General features: G+C 38.1%; 1 pseudogene across 1 annotated transcript in view; it reads left to right on the top strand.

Annotated features, from left to right (window-relative positions):
* The first annotated feature begins 1,828 nt into the window (after positions 1 to 1,828).
* The window catches only part of LOC308338371 (large ribosomal subunit protein uL22-like), an 80,766-nt pseudogene continuing 61,549 nt past the window's right edge, over positions 1,829 to 21,045 (top strand). Inside the window, exon 1 of the transcript in view lies at positions 1,829 to 2,376. The product of the transcript in view is annotated as a large ribosomal subunit protein uL22-like (transcript). The remainder of the gene's footprint in view (positions 2,377 to 21,045) is intronic.

Raw genomic sequence — 21,045 nt, 5'->3', positions numbered from 1 at the left:
GTAGTTTTTATTGTAGAGATCTTTACTTCCTTGTGTTCAGTTTATTCCTAAGTAGTTTATTTATTTTTTGATGTTATTGTGAATGGGATGGTTTTATTTATTTTCAGATTCTTTATCATTAGTGTAAAAGAATAATTGATTTCTGTATGTTGATTTTGTATCCTGCTACTTTAGTGAAATTGTTGATGATATTTTGGTTGTTTCTAGTAATTGATTTTATAAATAAGTTCACAATAAATAATGTTTATAAATAATTTCATACTTTCCCAGTGTATAGTTGGGATAAATTCTTAGAGGTGGAAACATCAAAGGGCAAAATCATGTTTTTTGGTAACTATTTTAACAGACTTTAATATTTAGAATAGTTTTATGTTCACAACAGTATTGAGCAGAAGGTCCAAGGGCACATGCCTGGCTCAGTTGGGTCAGTGTGGGATTCTTGATTTCGGCTCAGGTCATGATCTCAGGGTTTTGAGACTGAGGGTCGTGAAATTGAGTCCCGTGTAGGGAGTCTGCTTGAGATTGAGATTCTCTCTCTCCCTCTGCCCTCACCCCCCACTCCCACACACCCTCTTTCTCTAAAATAGCTAACTAACTAACTAACTAAATATCTTGCAAAGAAAAGAGAAGGTACAGAGATTTCCCATATACTCCCTGCCCCCACATATCTACAACCTCTCCTATTATCAGAATCCCCCAACAGAGTGGTGCATTTGTTGCCAGTGATGAACCTACATTGACACATCATTGTATGATGCAAAGTCCCTACTTTATATTAAGGTACAGTCTAAATGGCATTGTGCATTCTGTGGGTTTGGCCAAATGTATAATGACCTGTATCCATCATTATAGTATACAGGGCATTTTCCCTGCCCTAATAATCTTCTGTGCTCTGTCTGTTCATCCCATGCCCCCCAAATCCCTGCAAATGCTGGTCTTTTCATTGTCTCCATAGTTTTGCCTTTTTCCAGAATGTCTTATGTGATACGTCATATGTGATTGGAATCATATAGTATGTAACCTTTTCAGATGAGCTTCTTTTACCCAGTAATATACATTTAAATGTCTTCCATGTTTTTTCATTTTTTTTAGTGCTGAACAGTAATTCACTCTCTGGATGTATCACAGTTCATCTATTTACCTACTGAAGAGTGTCTTGATTGCTTCAGAGTTTTGGCAATTATTAATAAAGCCATTACAAACTTTTTTTTAATGTAGATTTTTTGTGTAAACATACTTTTTTTTTCAACTCCTTTGAGTAAATATTAAAGAGTGAGATTGCTGAATAGTATGGTAAGAGTATTAACTTTTGTAAGAAACTGCCAAAGTGTCTTCCAAAGTGGTAGTACCACTTTGCATTCCCACCAGCAAAGAATGAGAGTTTCTGTGGCTCCTCATCCTTGTCAACATTTGGTGTTGTCAGTTTTGGATTTTGATCCTTCTAATAAGTGTGTAGTGGTATCTAATTGTTTTGGTTTGCATTTCCCTGATGATACATGATATGAAGCTCGTTTTCATGTGCTCATTTGCCATCTGTGTATCTTACTTGGTGAGGTGCCAGTTAAAGTTTTTGGCCCACTTTTTAATTGGGTTGTTTCATATTGAGTTTTAAATGTTCTTTGTATATTTTGGGTATTAGTCTTTATTATGTACTTTTTGCACAATCTGTAGCTTGTCTTTTCATTCTCTTGATAGTATATTTTGCAGGCAGAAAGCTTTAATTTTAGTGCAGTCTTGCTTATCATTTACTTCTTTCATGGATCATGCCTTTGCTGTTGTATTTAAAAAGTAATTTCCACCCCTAAGTGGCCTGAGGGCACCTCTGAAAATGGTTCGCTATTTGCTTGACCCAGAAAACTCTACGAAATCATGCAACTCAAGAGGTTCAAATGTTTGTGTTTACTTTAAGAAAAACACTTGAAACTGCCCAGGCCATCAAGGGTATGTATATCTGAAAAGCCACCCAGGATCTGAAAGATGTCACTTTGCAGAAGCAGTATGTGCCATTCTGTCACTATAATGGTGGAGTTGGTAGGTGTGCCCAGCCAAACAGTGGGCTGGACACAGGGTCAGTGGCCCAAGAAGAGTGCTGAATTTTTACTACATATGCTTAAAAATGCAGAGAGTAATGCTGAACCTGAGGATTTGGATGTTGATTTTCTAGTCATTGAGCACATCCAGGGGAACAAAACCCCCAAGATGTGGAATAGAATTTAGGGCTTATGGTTGCATTGACCCATACATGAGCTCTCCCTGCCACACTGAGATGATCCTTACTGAAAAAGAGCAGATTGTTCCTAAACCAGAAGAGGAGGTTGCACAGAAGAAAAAGATATTCCAGAAGAAACGGAAGAAACAAAAACTTATGGCCCAGGTGTATGTTCTGAATAGAATAAATGCAAATAAAAATAAAAAAAGGAAAAAAAAAGTGATTTCCAAACCCAAGGTCATCTAGATTTTCTCCTGTGTGGTCTTTTGGGAATTTTATAGGTTTGCAGTTTACATTTAGCTCCATGATCTTTTTTGAGTTAATTTCTTACTGGGGGGGGGGGGGAGTCTGTGCGTAGCTTCATTTATTTATTTATTTTTTAATTTAATTGTTTTTTTTTGGTTTGGATGTTCATTTATTTCAGCACCATTTATTTAAAAGACATTCTTTTCTTCATTGTGTTGCCTTTGCTCTTTTGTCAAAGATCACTTTATTATATTTATGTGGGTCTATTTCTCAGCTCTTTATTCTGTTCCATTGATCTTCACTAATTCACACATTCACTAATACTACATAGTTTTATAGTATCATGAAGTCTCATAGTGTCAATCTTTATACCTTGTTCTTTGCCTTTAATATTGTGTTGGCTGTTTTGAATCTTTTGCCTCTCCACTTAAACTTTAGAATCAGTTTGTTGATATTCACAAAATAACTGGGGTATTGATTAAGATTGTACTAAGTCTGTAGATCAAGTTGGGAAGAACTGACATTTTGACAATATTTGAGTCTTTCTCTTCATGAACATAGTCTCCATTTATTTAGTTTTTCTTTGATTTCACTCATCAGAGCTTTGCAGTTTTTCTAATATAGATCTTGCATGTATTTTGTTAGATTTATACTCAAGTATTTTGGTTTTTGGAGGTGCTAATGTAATGTAAATGGTAATGTGTTTGTAATATCAAATTCAACTTGTTCAGAGTTGATTGACTGATTTTTTAACTTTCTATCCTGAAACCTTGCTATAATCACTTATTAATTCTATATTTTTTCTATATTATTGCCAAGCTGTTATCTTAATGGCTGTTGCAGGTTGCATTTCCATTTGAAATTGATAAACATTCCTATTCCTAACATTTCCCCTAGCAGATTTATTGTCAAACTTTTAGATTTTGCCAGTCTGATAGGTGAGCAATGTTTCCTCACTATAGAGGTATTTAGAATTTCTCTTATTAAGTGAGGTTGGCCATTTTTTTTCTTTAAGGGCCATTTCTGTGTTCTTGTTCTGTGAACTACCTATCCATACTCTTTCATCACTCTTCTACTGGATTGTTGCTCTTTTTGTCTGAGGTTTTGGGGATCTCTTATTATATCATTTATGCTGGACTTCCGTCCCACCCCCTCATCGGTTATAAATAATTTCTCCAAGTTTTTATGTACATTTTAAGAAACACTGTACTCTGGTCTACAGATACTTTTATTTTTTATTTTTATTTATTTAATTACTTATCTATTTATTTAAAAGATTTTGTTTATTTATTTGACAGAGAGAGAGAGAGAGAGAAACAATGAGAGAGGGAATACAAGCAGGGGGTGTGGGAGAGGGAGAAGCAGGCTTCCTGCTGAGCAGGGAGCCCAATGTGGGGCTCAATCCCAGGACCCCAGAATCATGACCCAAGCTGAAGGCAGAGGCCGAATGACTGAGCCACCCAAGTGCCCCTTATTTTTATTTTTTTAAAGATTTATTTATTTATTTAAGAGAGAGAGAGCATAAGCTGGGATGAAGGGCAGAGGGAGAAGCAGACTCCCCACTGAGCAGGGAGCCTAATGTGGAGCTTGATCCCAGGACCCTGGGAATATGATCTGATCCAAAGAAACCGACTGAGCCACCCCTGCAGAATACTTTTAAATTATTAGTTAATTATTCATTCTTCTTTCTTGAATTGTTATTGGGTATTGAGACAGTTAGGAAGATTTCCCTGATCTCAGGTTGAAAAGGTATTCATTTATATCTTCTTCTAATTCACACAAAATTTTAATTATTTTTAAAAGAGATATTATTTTTAAGTAATTTGTAAACCCAACATGAGGCTCAAACTCATGATCCCGAGATCAAGAGTTGCACACTCTACCAACTGAGCCAACCAGGTGCCCCATAAAATTTTAATTATTATTATTTTTTTTTACTTTAAATATATGATCTTTTTGAAGTTCATCTTAGTGCATGGTGTGAGATACAGATCTAATTTTGCCTTAGTCAAAAGGCTTTCTGGTTGTTCTGAAGCCAGTGATTAAAAAGTTTGTCTGGTAGTTTCTATTCACAGCAGAGTTTAAGAATATAGATTTTAAGAGTTTCAGTATTTTTAGAAGAGGAGTGAAACACTGTTTTACACACACACACACACGCACGCACACACACACACATAAAGTTTCCTGATGTGGAAAATAAATTTGCCTACAAAAACTCAAGAAATTCAGGAATGATGGTTTTGAAATAAATGTTAACACATACTTAACCTGCATCCCAAATTAATTATCTTTCAAGTCTTTTTAACTTTATCCCATAGTTTTAATTCCAAGTTTGACAATTTAGAGTTTTTGGAGAGTAATATTCTCTAAGTCTTATTAAAGAAAAATAAAGTTAAAAATTGGTTTGTCAAAATATAAATATTAATTCTCTATGTATTCCATTGAAGACTTTTCAATAAATGAAGATCAAATATAAAGTAACAAGCATTTAATAAGTATCTGGACATGATCCAAGCTAAAAATTCAGAAGAAAACAAGTTTTTTTAAAAAAATAACAATTTAACCCAAATGCAACATTGTTACTGATTATAGTCTCAAGTTGTTTTCATCTACCCACTCTGAAAATCAGCATGACCACAGGCAGTTAGAATCAAATAAATAGTCTTAGAAATAATTTTGTTCAATTTCTGTATTTCTTGAGGGTACAATTATTGCCCACATTGGTGCTCTCCAGCTAAAGACCATGAAGAACACACCTGTAGTTAGACAATTTGGATTCATACTTATTGTAATGAGCCATTGAGGGAGACCACACAATTGGTCATGGGAAATCGCAGGGCATCTCAGTGAGAGTGTTGGACAGGATTTTTAAAATAGGATTTCAATGATGCTTATGTGATTTGGGGGGAAAATGTCAGGAATCTTAAATTTTTGTTCTGAGGCTTGTTCTGGATTGGGTGTTGTCAGAAAGCAGGGCTAATTCTGATTGGGTATTTAGTGTATCTTACTTAGGGGGAGGGGAGACTAGAGGGAAGCAAAACCAGGTAGCATTCATTCATATTACTCAAGATGAGGAGATGTTGAATTGTTTTTCTTGTTTGGACAATGTTTACATTTTTCTCTGTGTTCAGACATGATTATAGAGTGGTCTTATTTCTGTCTTTTTTTTTTCCATTTGAGTATAGTTGATATAATGTTACTTTAGTTTTAGGTCTACAGCATAGTGATTCAGTGTCTCTGCAGGTTATGCTATGCTCACCGCAAGTGTAGCCACCATCTGTCACTGAACAACACTATTTTAGTACCATTAACTATATTCTGTATGCTGTGCCTTTGATTCCTGTGACGTACTCACTCCAGTCTTGTTTCTGTCTTGATAACATGGTCAGAGAGTGCTTTCTCTGCTGTCGGTGTCCTGTGAGAAAGTGTTCAGGATAGTTTCCAGGTGTCAGGAGCTGCTTTTCCCTTTTGCACTCAAAAAAAAAAAAAAAAAAAGAGATTTTTTTTTTTCCTTTTTTGTTAGGTTTATACACAATAAAATATACCTGAATCAGTCAGGGTAACTAGTTCCAGCTGCTGTAGCAGATAATCCCTAAATCTCAGTTGCCTGACAGTATGCTTTTCTCATGCACACAAAATCCAATGCAGACCTTCCTTCCTGGGCCCATCTTCAGGCCTCATCCATCTCGGGGACCACATGCAGCCATCCCCACGTGTGGCTTCCAGATGTGCCACAGGAGGAGAAGAGGACACCAGGTCATTAAATACCTCACTGTAGAAGTGACACACTTCACTTTTCCTATATTCCTTTGTCCAAGGATAGTCAATCATTCCACAGAGATTTTAGAGGATCTACTAGTCAGGATTCTCCAGAGAAGCAAAACAGAACTGAAGGTGTCTGTGTGTAGAGAGAGATTGAGAGAGAGAGAGAGAGAGGGAGGACTTTATTTTAAGGAATTGGCTCACACGATGTTAGAGGCTGGCGGGGCCAAAATCTGCAGGGTGGGGGTCTAACAGGCACGACACCCAGGCAAGAAGGTCGCAGTTGAAGTCTGCGGGACCTCTGCTGGCAGAGTTCCTTCGGGTTCGGAGATCAGTCTTTGTTCTATTCTGTACTTCATTTGATTGGATGAGGCCCACCCACACTGTGCAGGGCAATCTGATTTACTCCAAGTCCACTGACACAAATATTAACCTCGTCCAAAAAACACCTCCACAGAAACATCCAGAAAAAATGTTTGACCGGATATCTAGGCACCAGGGCCCAGACAGACTGACACATAAAATTAATCATCATAAGGAGGTATGTGATTTCTGTCTGGATTTTCTGCCAAACCACTTGGAATTGGCAATTTGCAGCCTGAGTCTTTGGTTGCCAGCCAGCTTTCTTGACAAAACACTCCTTTTACTAATATATATGTTTTCAGTAAAAATGCATATGTTATAAACATAAGTTTATTCACATTTTAACGCAGAGCAAAACCCTTACATCTATCCAGCTTGATTTTATATGCTGTGTGATAGGATGTGTATTGTTATTTCCATCTTACAGATGAAGAAATGAAACTAAGGTGACTTATGTGGGGTTACATGGTGAGGAAGTGAGAGGCCCAAGTCCAGAAATCCAATCCTCACTTCTTTTATCCACCACAGACACACATATAACAAAACAAATCAAAGGGAATAAAATAAATCATTCTTGGACTTTTGGATTTATATCACCTGCTAATAGGGAAAAATGTCTGTAACCTTGCATATTATTAAGATATGAACATAAAAATAATTGACATAATTTCAGTTCTTTTTTTTTTTTTTTTTTTTAATTTTTTTATTTTAATAAACATATAATGTATTTTTATCCCCAGGGGTACAGGTCTGTGAATCGTCTGGTTTACACATTTCACAGCACTCATCATAGCACATACCCTCCCCAATGTCCATTTCCCCACCACCCTCTCCCATCCCCCTTCCCCCCCGCAACCCTCAGTCTGTTTCTTGAGATTGAGTCTTTTATGGTTTGTCTCCCTCCCAATCCCATCTTTTCATTTTTTCTTTTCCTACCTCCCCCCAAACCCCCCCACCTTGCATCTCCACTTCCTCATATCAAAGAGATCATATGATAGTTATATTTCTCCGATTGACTTATTTCGCTAAGCATGATACCCTCTAGTTCCATCCACGTCGTCGCAAATGGCAAGATTTCATGTCTTTTGATGGCTGCATAGTATTCCATTGTGTATATATACCACATCTTCTTTATCCATTCATCTGTTGATGGACATCTAGGCGCTTTCCACAGTTTGGCTATTGTGGACATTGCTGCTATAAACATTCGGGTGCACGTGCCCCTTCGGAGCACCACGTTTGTATCTTTAGGATATATACCCAGGAGTGCAATTGCTGGGTCGTAGGGTAGCTCTATTTTCAGTTTTTTGAGGAACCTCCACACTGTTTTCCAGAGTGGTTGCACCAGCTTGCATTCCCACCAACAGTGTAGGAGGGTTCCCCTCTCTCCGCATCCTCGCCAGCATCTGTCATTTCTTGACTTGTTAATTTTAGCCATTCTGACTGGTGTGAGGTGGTATCTCATTGTGGTTTTGATTTGTATTTCCCTGATGCCGAGTGATGTGGAGCATTTTTTCATGTGTCTGTTGGCCATCTGGATGTCTTCCTTGCAGAAATGTCTGTTCATGTCCTCTGCCCATTTCTTGACTGGATTATTTGTTCTTTGGGTATTGAGTTTGATAAGCTCTTTATAGATTTTGGATACGAGCCCTTTATCTGATATGTCGTTTGCAAATATCTTCTCCCATTCTGTCAGTTGTCTTTTGGTTTTGTTAACTGTTTCCTTTGCTGTGCAAAAGCTTTTGATCTTGATGAAATCCCAATAGTTCATTTTTGCCCTTGCTTCTGTTGCCTTTGGCGATGTTCCTAGGAAGAAGTTGCTGCGGTGGAGGTCAAAGAGGTTGCTGCCTGCATTGTCCTCAAGGATTTTGATAGATTCCTTTCTCACATTGAGGTCCTTCATCCACTTTGAGTCTATTTTCGTGTGTGGTGTAAGGAAATAGTCCAATTTCATTTTCCTGCATGTGGCTGTCCAATTTTCCCAGCACCATTTGTTGAAGAGGCTGTCTTTTTTCCATTGGATATTCTTTCCTGCTTTGTCGAAGATTAGTTGACCATAGAGTTGAGGGTCTATTTCTGGGCTCTCTATTCTGTTCCATTGGTCTATATGTCTGTTTTTGTGCCAGTACCATACTGTCTTGATGATGACAGCTTTGTAATAGAGCTTGAAGTCTGGAATTGTGATGCCACCGACTTTGGCTTTCTTTTGAAATATTCCTTTGGCTATTCGAGGTCTTTTCTGGTTCCATATAAATTTTAGGATTATTTGTTCTATTTCTTTAAAAAAAATGGATGGGATTTTGATAGGGATTGCATTAAATGTGTAGATTGCTTTAGGTAAAATAGACATTTTCACAATATTTGTTCTTCCAATCCATGAGCATGGAATATTTTTCCATTTCTTTGTGTCTTCCTCAATTTCTTTCATGAGTACTTTATAGTTTTCTGAGTATAGATTCTTTGCCTCTTTGGTTAGATTTATTCCTAGGTATCTTATGGTTTTGGGTACGATTGTAAATGGGACTGACTCCTCAATTTCTCTTTCTTCTGTCTTGTTGTTAGTGTAAAGAAATGCGACTGATTTCTGTGCATTGACTTTATATCCTGACACTTTACTGAATTCCTGTATAAGTTCTAGCAGTTTTGGAGTGGAGCCTTTTGGGTTTTCCACATATAGTATCATATCATCTGCAAAGAGTGATAGTTTGACTTCTTCTTTGCCGATTTGGATGCCTTTAATTTCTTTTTGTTGTCTGATTGCTGAGGCTAGGACTTCTAGTACTATGTTGAACAGCAGTGGTGATAACGGACATCCCTGCCGTGTTCCTGACCTTAGCGGAAAAGCTTTCAGTTTTTCTCCATTGAGAATGATATTTGCGGTGGGTTTTTCATAGATGGCTTTGATAATATTGAGGTATGTGCCTTCTATCCCTACACTTTGAAGAGTTTTAATCAGGAAGGGATGCTGCACTTTGTCAAATGCTTTTTCAGCATCTATTGAGAGTATCATATGGTTCTTACTCTTTCTTTTATTAATGTATTGTATCACATTGATGGATTTGCGGATGTTGAACCAACCTTGCAGCCCTGGAATAAATCCCACTTGGTCGTGGTGAATAATCCTTTTAATGTACTGTTGGATCCTATTGGCCAGTATTTTGGTGAGAATTTTCGCATCTGTGTTCATCAAGGATATTGGTCTGTAATTCTCTTTTTTGGTGGGATCCTTGTCTGGTTTTGGGATCAAGGTGATGCTGGCCTCATAGAATGAGTTTGGAAGTTTTCCTTCCATTTCTATTTTTTGGAACAGTTTCAGGAGAATAGGAATTAATTCTTCTTTAAATGTTTGGTAGAATTCCCCTGGGAAGCCGTCTGGTCCTGGACTTTTGTTTGTTTGGAGATTTTTGATGACTGTTTCAATCTCCTTACTGGTTATGGGTCTGTTCAGGTTATCTATTTCTTCCTGGTTCAGTTGTGGTAGTTTATACATCTCTAGAAATGTATCCATTTCTTCCAGGTTGTCAAATTTGTTGCCATAGAGTTGCTCGTAGTATGTTCTTATAATTGTTTGTATTTCTTTGGTGTTGGTTGTGATCTCTCCTCTTTCATTCATGATTTTATTTATTTGCATCCTTTCTCTTTTCTTTTTGATAAGTCTGGCCAGGGGTTTGTCAATCTTATTAATTCTTTCAAAGAACCAGCTCCTAGTTTTGTTGATTTGTTCTATTGTTTTTTTAGTTTCTATTTCATTGATTTCTGCTCTGGTCTTTATGATTTCTCTTCTCCTGCTGGGTTTAGGCTTTCTTTGTTGTTCTCTCTCCAGCTCCTTTAGGTGTAGGGTTAGGTTGTGTATTTGAGACCTTTCTTGTTTCTTGAGAAAGGCTTGCACTGCTATATATTTTCCTCTCAGGACTGCCTTTGTTGTGTCCCACAGATTTTGAACTGTTGTGTTTTCATTATCATTTGTTTCCATGAATTTTTTCAATTCTTCTTTAATTTCCTGGTTGACCCATTCATTTTTTAGAAGGATGCTGTTTAGTCTCCATGTATTTGCGTTCTTTCCAAATTTCCTCTTGTGATTGAGTTCGAGCTTCAGAGCATTGTGGTCTGAAAATATGCAGGGAATGATCTCGATCTTTTGGTACCGATTGAGACCTGATTTATGACCCAGGATGTGGTCTATTCTGGAGAATGTTCCATGTGCACTAGAGAAGAATGTATATTCTGTTGCTTTGGGATGGAATGTTCTGAATATATCTGTGATGTCCATCTGGTCCAGTGTGTCATTTAAGGCCTTTATTTCCTTGTTGATCTTTTGCTTAGATGATCTGTCCATTTCAGTGAGGGGAGTGTTAAAGTCCCCTGCTATTATTGTATTACTGTTGATGTATTTCTTTGATTTTGTTATTAATTGGTTTATATAGTTGGCTGCTCCCATGTTAGGGGCATAGATATTTAAGATTGTTAGATCTTCTTGTTGGACAGACCCTTTGAGCATGATATAGTGTCCTTCCTCATCTCTTATTATAGTCTTTGGCTTAAAATCTAATTGATCTGATATAAGGATTGCCACCCCAGCTTTCTTCTGATGTCCATTAGCATGGTACATTGTTTTCCACCCCCTCACTTTAAATCTGGAGGTGTCTTCGGGTCTAAAATGAGTTTCTTGTAGGCAGCATATGGATGGGTTTTGTTTTTTTATCCATTCTGATACCCTGTGTCTTTTGATTGGGGCATTTAGCCCATTAACATTCAGGGTAACTATTGAGAGATATGAATTTAGTGCCATTGTATTGCCTGTAAGATGATTGTTACTGTATATTGTTTCTGTTTCTTTCTGATCTACTACTTTTAGGGTCTCTCTTTGCTTAGAGGACCCCTTTCAATATTTCCTGTAGAGCTGGTTTGGTGTTTGCAAATTCTTTCAGCTTTTGTTTGTCCTGGAAGCTCTTTATCTCTCCTTCTATTTTCAATGATAGCCTAGCCGGATATAGTATTCTTGGCTGCATGTTTTTCTCGTTTAGTGCTCTGAATATATCATGCCAGTTCTTTCTGGCCTGCCAGGTCTCTGTGGATAGGTCCGCTGCCAATCTAATGTTTTTACCCTTGTATGTTACAGACTTCTTTTCCCGGGCTGCTTTCAGGATTTTCTCTTTGTCGCTAAGACTTGTAAATTTTACTATCAGGTGACGAGGTGTGGACCTATTTTTATTGATTTTGAGGGGCGTTCTTAGCATCTCCTGGATTTTGATGTTTGTTCCCTTTGCCATATTAGGGAAATTCTCTCCAATAATTGTCTCCAATATACCTTCTGCTCCCCTCTCTCTTTCTTCTTCTTCTGGAATCCCAATTATTCTAATGTTGTGTCGTCTTATGGTGTCACTTATCTCTCGAATCCTCTCCTCGTGTTCCAGTAGTTGTTTGTCTCTCTTTTGCTCAGCTTCTTTATTCTCTGTCATTTGGTCTTCTATGTCACTAATTCTTTCTTCTGCCTCATTTATCTTGGCAGTGAGAGCTTCCATTTTTGATTGCACCTCATGAATAGCTTTTTTGATTTCAACTTGGTTAGATTTTAGTTCTTTTATTTCTCCAGAAAGGGCTTTTATCTCTCCGGAGAGGGTTTCTCTAATATCTTCTATGCCTTTTTCGAGCCCGGCTAGAACCTTGAGAATTGTCATTCTGAACTCTAGATCTGTCATGCTACCTATGTCTGTATTGATTAGGTCTCCAGCCTTCGGTACGGCCTCTTGTTCTTTTTTTTGAGGTGAGTTTTTCCGCCTTGTCATTTTGTCCAGGTAGGATTTGCTTTCTCCTGCTGTGGAATTCTGCTGTTCTTGGTGACTGAAGTTGGTTTTGGATGGTTTCTTGTTGATCTTCTGGGGGAGGGGCCTGTTGTAGTGATTCTCAAGTGTCTTTGCCGCAGGCGGAATTGCACCGCCCTTGCCAGGGGCCAGGCTAAGTAATCCGCTCGGGTTCGCTTTCGGGAGCTTTTGTTCCCTGAGCGCTTTCCGTAGAGTCCGGAGGACTGGAATGAAGATGGCGGCCTCCCAATCTCTCGGCCCGGAGGAGCCGAGAGCTTGGGGTTCCGCTCCTCAGTGCACTCTCAGAGCAAAGCGCCCAATAGCCCCGCCTCCCTGGCTTGCGGTCGCGCCTCGAGGAAAGCAGTCAATTGTTGGAGCTGGAGAAAAGCGCCGGGTCGCTTTTGTCTCCGTGGCCTCCGGCCGTGCTCCGAGCCCACCCAGCCTGCGACCGGCACAAGGTAACCCCGGGCTTAGAACTCACTCCTCGGCTTTGTCGCTATAGCCGGCTTCCCCGCTCTAATACCTGCGAGCTCTGCGGCACTCAGACATCCCCAGTCCTTCTGTGACCCCGCGGGTCCTGGGGTTATGCTGACCCCGCCTGGGTTTCCCCCCAGTTTAGCCTCTGGAGCGATGTCTCCCAGTGGAGCCGACTTTTAAAAGTCCCGATTTTGTGCTCCGTCGCTCTGCCGCTTGCCGGGTGCCGGCCCCTCCCCCCGGGGTCTATCTTCCCGTCGCTTTGGATTCACTTCTCCACAGGTCCTACCTTTCAGAAAGTGATCAATTTTCTGTTTCTGGGATTGTTGCTCTTCTTCTCTTCGATTTCCCGTTGGATTTATAGGTGTTCACAATGGTTAGATAAGCTATCTAGCTGATCTCCTGCTACCCGATGTCGTCTCAGCCTGCTACTTCTCCGCCATCTTGACTCCTCCCCCATAATTTCAGTTCTTAAGTGTAATGGCAATATCATGGAGTTTTTAGGCTTTCTGTAGTATGTGAAGAATGATTAGTGCAAAAGGTAATGAGGTGGCATGATGTTGTGGATTAACTATATTTAGGGCTTTTAATAATAGTTGAACTCACTGGCCTGAGACTTGTAAGAGGTGTACAGTTGTGAGCAAACTCAGTAGACCTGCCAGGATTTCCAAAATGAGTGCTATCCAATTGCCCTCTTCTGAGTTTAAGAGCCAGTGGCAGAATCATGCCGATGGCTTCCGCGTAGCTTCTAAGACGCTGCCAAAACGTCACGCATCGCTCAAACCAGTTTCAGGAAAACCACACTCTTCATAGTGGTTTCAAATATACATTTATATGTAAGTTGAGTAGAGCGTGGTCTGCATTCATGGTGATAACTCTTTTTAATTCCTTTAAAGATGGCATATCCCTGGCGCACAGGAGGGTAATGCCAATGAATCAGAAACATGCCTGCGGGAGAAGATTTGGTTCAAAATGAGCCTGTAGGGCATTTTGGAGAAAATCATATTTAATCATGATGACAGAAATTTAAAATAACCTCTTTTCATTGTGCCAGTCTTCCTCCTTGTATCTACTTTTTACTAGCAAGGCCAAGGAGTCAGCAACTGACAAAAGATTTCTATGACTTTACTAGGAAACCGATGTTGAAGTATTAACCCTACTTTTTCTGGCACCTGAGCTGACATTCGGTTTATGGGAGGCAAGTGAGATAGAGAAATCGTGGGGCCGGCTAAAAGAGGGAGCAGGTGCCAACAGATCAGAGCTGAGGAGGATGCCGCGTTTGTTGGATGATTGCATGTGTGTGAGCCACAGTACATCAAAAAATTCCCTAAATTGTTCTCTCTCTCGCCAGTCTTTTCTATTGATTCATGTTTGTTCTGTATTTATATCTGCTGTTAAGAATGACACAGAAGAAGAGGGGACTGTGGGTGGAATCAGTACTTGGGATTTAAAAAAAAAAAGCTTCAGCATTATTTTCTTGGTTGTCACATTTCACTGATTCAGAACAACTGGTGATTTCTCTCTCTATAGCTTTAATTATGTTTGCTGTCAGAGACATAAGCCGTAGGAAAGGACAGGACAGCAACTTTATTTTAAGCTGGACTGAGTATCACTAAATCTCCCCAATTCCTATCAGCTCGAGGATTATTGTTCTCTCTAAGAAATATTATGTATTTAAGTTTTTTTTTTTTAAGTTTAACTTTTGAGTTGTAACCATTTTACTCTTAAAACATTAGTCAGAGTGGGGAATAGAACTATAATAATTAGGTAACATTTTATAAATATGCACAGAGTGGGTATACTGTTACGGTAGTAAAGTCCACAGATTAAAAACTGCGCATGCGTAAGGCGTAGACTATGTGCTAAACATTGTATCTGAAGTAATATGAAGTAGACTTTAAGCAACTTCTATTTAATACTCATAAGGGAATCTTTTCCCTATATATGAAAATCCTATTGTACTTCAGAGTATCTACCCCAATTGATGATGTGTGATAAAAATATATTTATAAGGCCTAATTTCTTTCTCTGACATAAGAGTAAGGTGAATGTTCACATTTTCTTTTTTAAGGGATTTTAATACTAGTATTAGTTTTTTTCTTTTTAAAAGAAAAAGGATTTTGAAGAAAAATTTAGAAGAAAAATTTTAAAAAAATTTAAAAGAAAAAATTTTTTAAAATTGAGGTATAATTGATATACAACATTACGTTAGTTTCAGGTATGCAACATAATCATTTGAGAGTTTGGTAAAAATAGTTTCTCTTGTGGGCAGGCCTCATTAAGAAGAACAGATTGCCTTGGGTCTATTTCCAAATTAGTTACTGTCCCTTCCCCTGCTGGAAGTGAAGTGCATTTTCTCGTTTTCAGTATGAGATTCAGGTGGGGATCCTAGAGAAATTTTTTGTGGCACTTCCCTCAAATGGAAGATGGCATCCCCACCCAGCACTCGCTCACACCATTTATAGGGAGTGTGCCACTGGTTTTCCAAGCAAGGCCACAGTCACCTCCTTGACACTGCTAACAAACACACTAGCTGTCTGCAAAAGCCTGTACCCAAGGTCAACTGACGTGTTCCACCATATAAATAAGCAAGGCCCTGCATTCTGCTAACCCAAGATAGGAGCCCGAGACCCCATCTAGTTTATGCCCATAGCCTCTTCTCCTTGTCATAAGATAACCTGAATTTTGCTTTGTTCTGATGTTAAGTCTCCAAACCAAAGTGAACATAGGGTGTATGTTATATATATCCTTTTTTTTAAAAAAGATTTTATTTATTTATTTATCAGAGAGAGAGAGAGAGTGAGAGAGAGCACACACAAATAGGCAGAGAGGCAAACAGAGAGAGGAGAGAGAAGCAGACTCCCCGTGGAGCAGGGAGCCCGATGTGGGACTCAATCCCAGGACCCTGTGATCATGACCTGAGCCAAAGGCAGAGGCTTAACCCACTGAGCCACCCAGGTGTCCCATATATATCTTTGCTCAATGTGCATTCTCTATCTTCCCTTGTGAACTCATGAATAGTCATAGTTCCCTCCCCTTTTCACCAATTTGTATGCAATCTCAAGCTCTGTGAGTATAAAAACTTGTTCTTTCCACCTTTAGGGAGGCAGATTTGGGAATGCTCCCCTCTGATTAGATTTCCTTCTGATAATTCTCATGAGGTGTCCCTTATGATAAGAAAATTTTCTCTGCTTCAAAAACAAACAGACATGGGGCACCTGGGTGGCTCAGTGGGTTAAGCCTCTGCCTTCGGGTCAGGTCATGATCTCAGGGTCCTGGGATCGAGCCCTGCATCGGGCTCTCTGCTCAGCGGGGAGCCTGCTTCCCCCTCTCTCTGCCTGCCTCTCTGCCTACTTGTGATCTCTGTCTGTCAAACAAATAAATAAAAATCTAAAAACAAACAAACAAAAGCCATAATGATTCAATATTTGTATATAATGCAAAATGATTACCACAAATAAGTCTAGTTAATATTTATCACCATACATGGTTACAGAATTTTTTTCTTGTGATGAGAACTTTTAAGATCTATCTCTTAGCAACTTCCAAATTCTCTGAATCTATCAGCTTGTTTTTTTTTTTTTTGCTTGTTTGTTTTTGTTTTTGTTTTAGATTCCACATATAAGTAAGATCATATGGTATGTGCTTTCTCTGACTTATTTCACTTAGCATAATGCCCTCATTGTGTATCCATGTTGTCACAAATGGCAAGATTCCATTCTTTTCTGTGGCTGAATAGTATTCTATTGTATGTATATCACATTTTCTTTTTTTATCTGTCAGTGGACACTTAGGTTGTTTCCATGTCTTGGCTACTGTAAATAATGCTGCAGTGGACATAAGGGTGCATGTATCTTTTCAAGGTAGTGTTTCATTTTCTTCAGATAATCACTCAGAATTGGGATTGCTAGATCATTTGGTAGTTCTATTTTCAGTTTTTTTGAGAAAGCTGTTGATTATCTGTATGTCTTTTTAGGAAAAATGTCTGTTCAGGAAAATTCTCTGCCCATTTTTAAAATGGGATTATTTGGGGTTTTATTGCTATTGAGTTATAGAAGTTCTTTATATATTTTGGATATTCACCCCTTCTCAGATATATGATTTGCAAATATTTTCTCTTATTCAGTAGGTTGACTTCTCATTTTGTTAATTGTTTCCTTTCCTGTGAAGATTTTTTTTTTTTTAGTTTGACATAGTCCCACTTTTTCTTTTCCTTTTTTTTTTTTTTTTTAAGATTTTATTTATTTATTTGACAGACAGAGATCACAAGTAGTCAGAGAGGCAGGCAGAGAGAGAGAGAGGAGGAAGCAGGCTTCCTGCTGAGCAGAGAGCCTGATGCAGGGCTTGATCCCAGCACCCTGGGATCATGACCTGAGCCGAAGGCAGAGGCTTTAACCCACTGAGCCATCCAGGGGCCCCTAGTCCCACTTATTTATTTTTACTTTTGGTGTCAGTTCCAAAAACTCACTGTCAAGACTAATGTTATGGAGTTTACTGCCTATGTTTTCTTTTAGGAGTTTTATGGTTTCACATCTTACATTCAAGTCTTTAATTCATTTTAAGTTAATTTTTAACTCAATTTCATTGAGTTAATTTCATTAAGCCCAATTTAATTCTTTCACATGTGGCTGTCCAATTGTCCCGATATTATTTATTATAGAGACTGATCATTCCCCATTGTATATTCTTGCCTCCTTTGTCATAAATTAATTGACCATACATGTGTGGTTTTATTTCTGGGCTCTCTAGGATAGCTTTGTAATATAGTTTGAAATCAGGGAGTGTGATGCTTCAGCTTTATTCCTCATTCTCAAGATTGCATTAGCTATTTGGGGTCTTTTTTGGGTCCATGCAAGTTTTAGGATTGCTTGTTCTATGTATATGAAAAATGCCATTGGAATTTTGATAGGGATTGCATTAGGTAGTAGGTTGCTTTGGGTAGTATGGATATTTTAACACTATTCTTTCAATCCATGAGCACAAACTATCTTGCGATTTTTTGGTGTGTCTTTTTAAATTTCTTTCATCAATGTCTTATAGTTTTCAGAGTATAGAGGAATTTCACCTCCTTGGTTAAATTTATTCCTAGGTATTTTAATTCTTTTTCATACAGTCATAAATGGGTTTGATTGTTTTCTTAATTTCTCTTTCTGGATTGTTAGTGTAGAGAAATGCAACAGATTTCTGCAATTGCTTTTGTATTTTACAACTTTACTGAATTCTTTGATTAGTTCCAACAATTTTTTGGTTGACATCTTTAGGGTTTTCTCTATATAATACCATGTCATCTGTAAATATAGCAAATATTTTCTGTTCAACATTTTATTGCTTATTAAGCAAAGGTTTAACCATATGATTGTCAGATATGTATGGCTTTTCTAGAAAAACAAACCATTTTTGCTTAAATTAGATTATGGTAGCCAACTGATCAGATGTAAGTTAATGATGATTCTGAAAAAACAACTTCTGTGATCTAATTGGATACCAGTGGGTATGAAGAATTGTTCATTCAATGTTATTTTATAATATTTTTCCTATTTGGTGATTTTATTTATGTGTAGGAGATTCTCATTAATATTTCTATCACCCAATAAGAAAACTTACCACTCTTTTATGCACTACTCATTCCTGAAGAGGTGTTACTTGATATTGTTTTTCAAAGGGAATATCATACAGAAGAATTCTATAATGCATAAGACCTCACACAAGATCACTGTGGTATTTAGCCTGTAAAATACAAATCCCATTTTGTTAATGCAAGAAGCTAGTGTGGCTTGAATAGAAGTGGTAGAGGTTGGAGTATATAGGCCTTTAGGCCATGATTAGGAGTTTGAATTTTCCTCTGTATAAGTCAAAAACAGGAAAGACATTGGCAGGTTTTGAGCAATGGTGTGAAATTATCTGATTTTTTTAAAAAAAGATTTTATTTACTTATTTGACATCGAGAGAGATCACAAGTAGGCAGAGAGGCAGGCGGGGGTGGGGGGAGCAGGCTCCCTGCTGAGCAGACAGCCTAATGCTGGGCTCAGTCTCAAGACCCCGGGATCATGACCTGAGCTGAAGGCAGAGGCTTAACCCACGGAGCCACGCAGGCGCCCCAATTATCTGATTTTTATTTTAAAATGTTTACTTTGGCTACTGTGCAGAAAATTGCCTAAAGTAGAACAAAAGCAGAAGCGAGGAGAAGCAACAGGAGGTTCCTAGAATAGCCTGGTTGTGCAGGTGGCTGTGTGGGGAGACGTGCTGGATTTAGGATATCTTTAAAGGCAGAACTGTCAGGACTTACTGCTGGATTAGATGTGGGGTGCATAGGTATGAGGACAAACAAGATGACTCCTAGGTTTTGAGCTTGAGCAAATACGCGGAATGTGGTACTAATTATCAGTTATAAATCTAGACTAAAAATTTAATTCACTTAAAATTATTAAAACATTTAAAAATCACATTCTTCCTTCAATATTATTACTTCTAAAAGCCAGAGAGGTATGTAATGTATGGTCAACGAATTATCCTGCATTGACGTTGAAATTACATCATTAGAAATTTGAAGATAAAATGACTAAGTGGTAAAAGACCTCCAGGCTTTCTTATAACACTTCTGTTTGTAACATGGTTATGGTAGCCTCCTGGGTGGATGGGTAATAGGACCAACTCAAAGGACATTATGGACTCCATTTCTATCCTCCATTAGCTTTATATTCTTCTTTGTGGGATTCTTCCATAATTAGGCCAGGTAGATTTCAAACAGGATCCTGTTTGGGTTGAATCTTTCAGAAAGAGAACAATAAAATGCTAAGTGAAGACAACTTCCTAATGCATTTCAATATTTCCTATCTGATACTGAACTTGACCAGAGATGGAAACAAATTTAGAGGCAATGTAAGTGTCCTTTCCCCCATATTCTTAGATAATTTTGTATTCAAAGAACTAAAATAGAACCTTGTAGGTCTCTGATGTTTAATTGCAGAATGAAGTGCAAAATACCAGTACTGAATTGGTCCATTTTTATTTCTGTCTTCCAATTTTACTTTTCAGTGGAAGAAAGGTGACACATAATATGACTGGCACTATGTGTTCTCTTCTGGGCTTTCCCCAGATAGTGAAGAACAGCAAATAGTTTATCTGATCTTACATTGTGATAAAGATGATACACACTGTCTTGTACTCTAAACATTGATGTACAGAGCTGTAATCACATCTGACTGGTAGGCAGACCAGTTGTCTTTGTCTTCAATCTCTCTTCTTGTATTGCTGTGAAGTGCTGTCACAATGACTGATAGGGGGATTGAAGCTGTAAATTCAGGGGAATAATTCTTTTATACAAGCAGAAATGGTGTCTTTCTTGTAGAGCAATCCTTATGCGTAAGTAGAGTGAAAACCACCCACATGTGAGTGGTTTCAGCTGTAAAAGAAGACAGCTTTAGTGCATTCCAAAATCTCTCTCTTACTCCCTTGAGGATGTCCAGAATTACCCAGATGAAACTATAGTCTTTAATTCAAGCTTAAGTAAGGATGCAAATGACTTAAATGGGTGACATGTTAAGATCAAATGGCCATGATGCAAGTTTTGAGATAATTGGAGAAGAATACAAACTCATAAAATACTTGCAGCTAGAGAAAATGAAATTGTTATCAGAGCAGAGGAAAAAGGGCACTAAGGAAGAAAAAGTTGGCTACATCACAATTTTGTCTTGGATTGACCCCATAATTTTTCTCCAAGTAGTAGGCTGCCCTTTGAGTTTAGCTGTCTATATGCATCTGTAATTTTCTGTCATGGCTTTCTTCAAATTGTTTAACATGTAACCAACAGAAAAAAAGATTAGAAAACTTGCCTACATTTTCAATTTATTTGATTACCACTGATGTGTCTGTTTCTGACATGTTTTCTACTAAGCAGGAGTCTTTCTAAACATGTAAAGTGTTACACCTTATTAATATTTGACAAAATTGCTACCTGGCTAGTTCTGGCTATTTTGCCAAGTTCTTCAACATTTTCATGGCAAAATAAAAACACAGGATCACAGAATCACATGTATTTTGCCAAGTAAATTAAATTCATTGAACTTTTCTCTAGATTTTCTCTACCACAGAGGCAGCCTGAACTGATGAAACCAATAGGTTGTGAGACATTTGTTCTATTTCTTGGTGTACAATTTCCATTTCTACATTTAGCCTGTTTTACCTTATTTG

This window comes from Martes martes, assembly GCF_963455335.1.
Source record: "Martes martes genome assembly, chromosome: 2".
Taxonomy (NCBI): domain Eukaryota; kingdom Metazoa; phylum Chordata; class Mammalia; order Carnivora; family Mustelidae; genus Martes; species Martes martes.
This window is presented reverse-complemented; position numbering and strand designations above follow the sequence as displayed.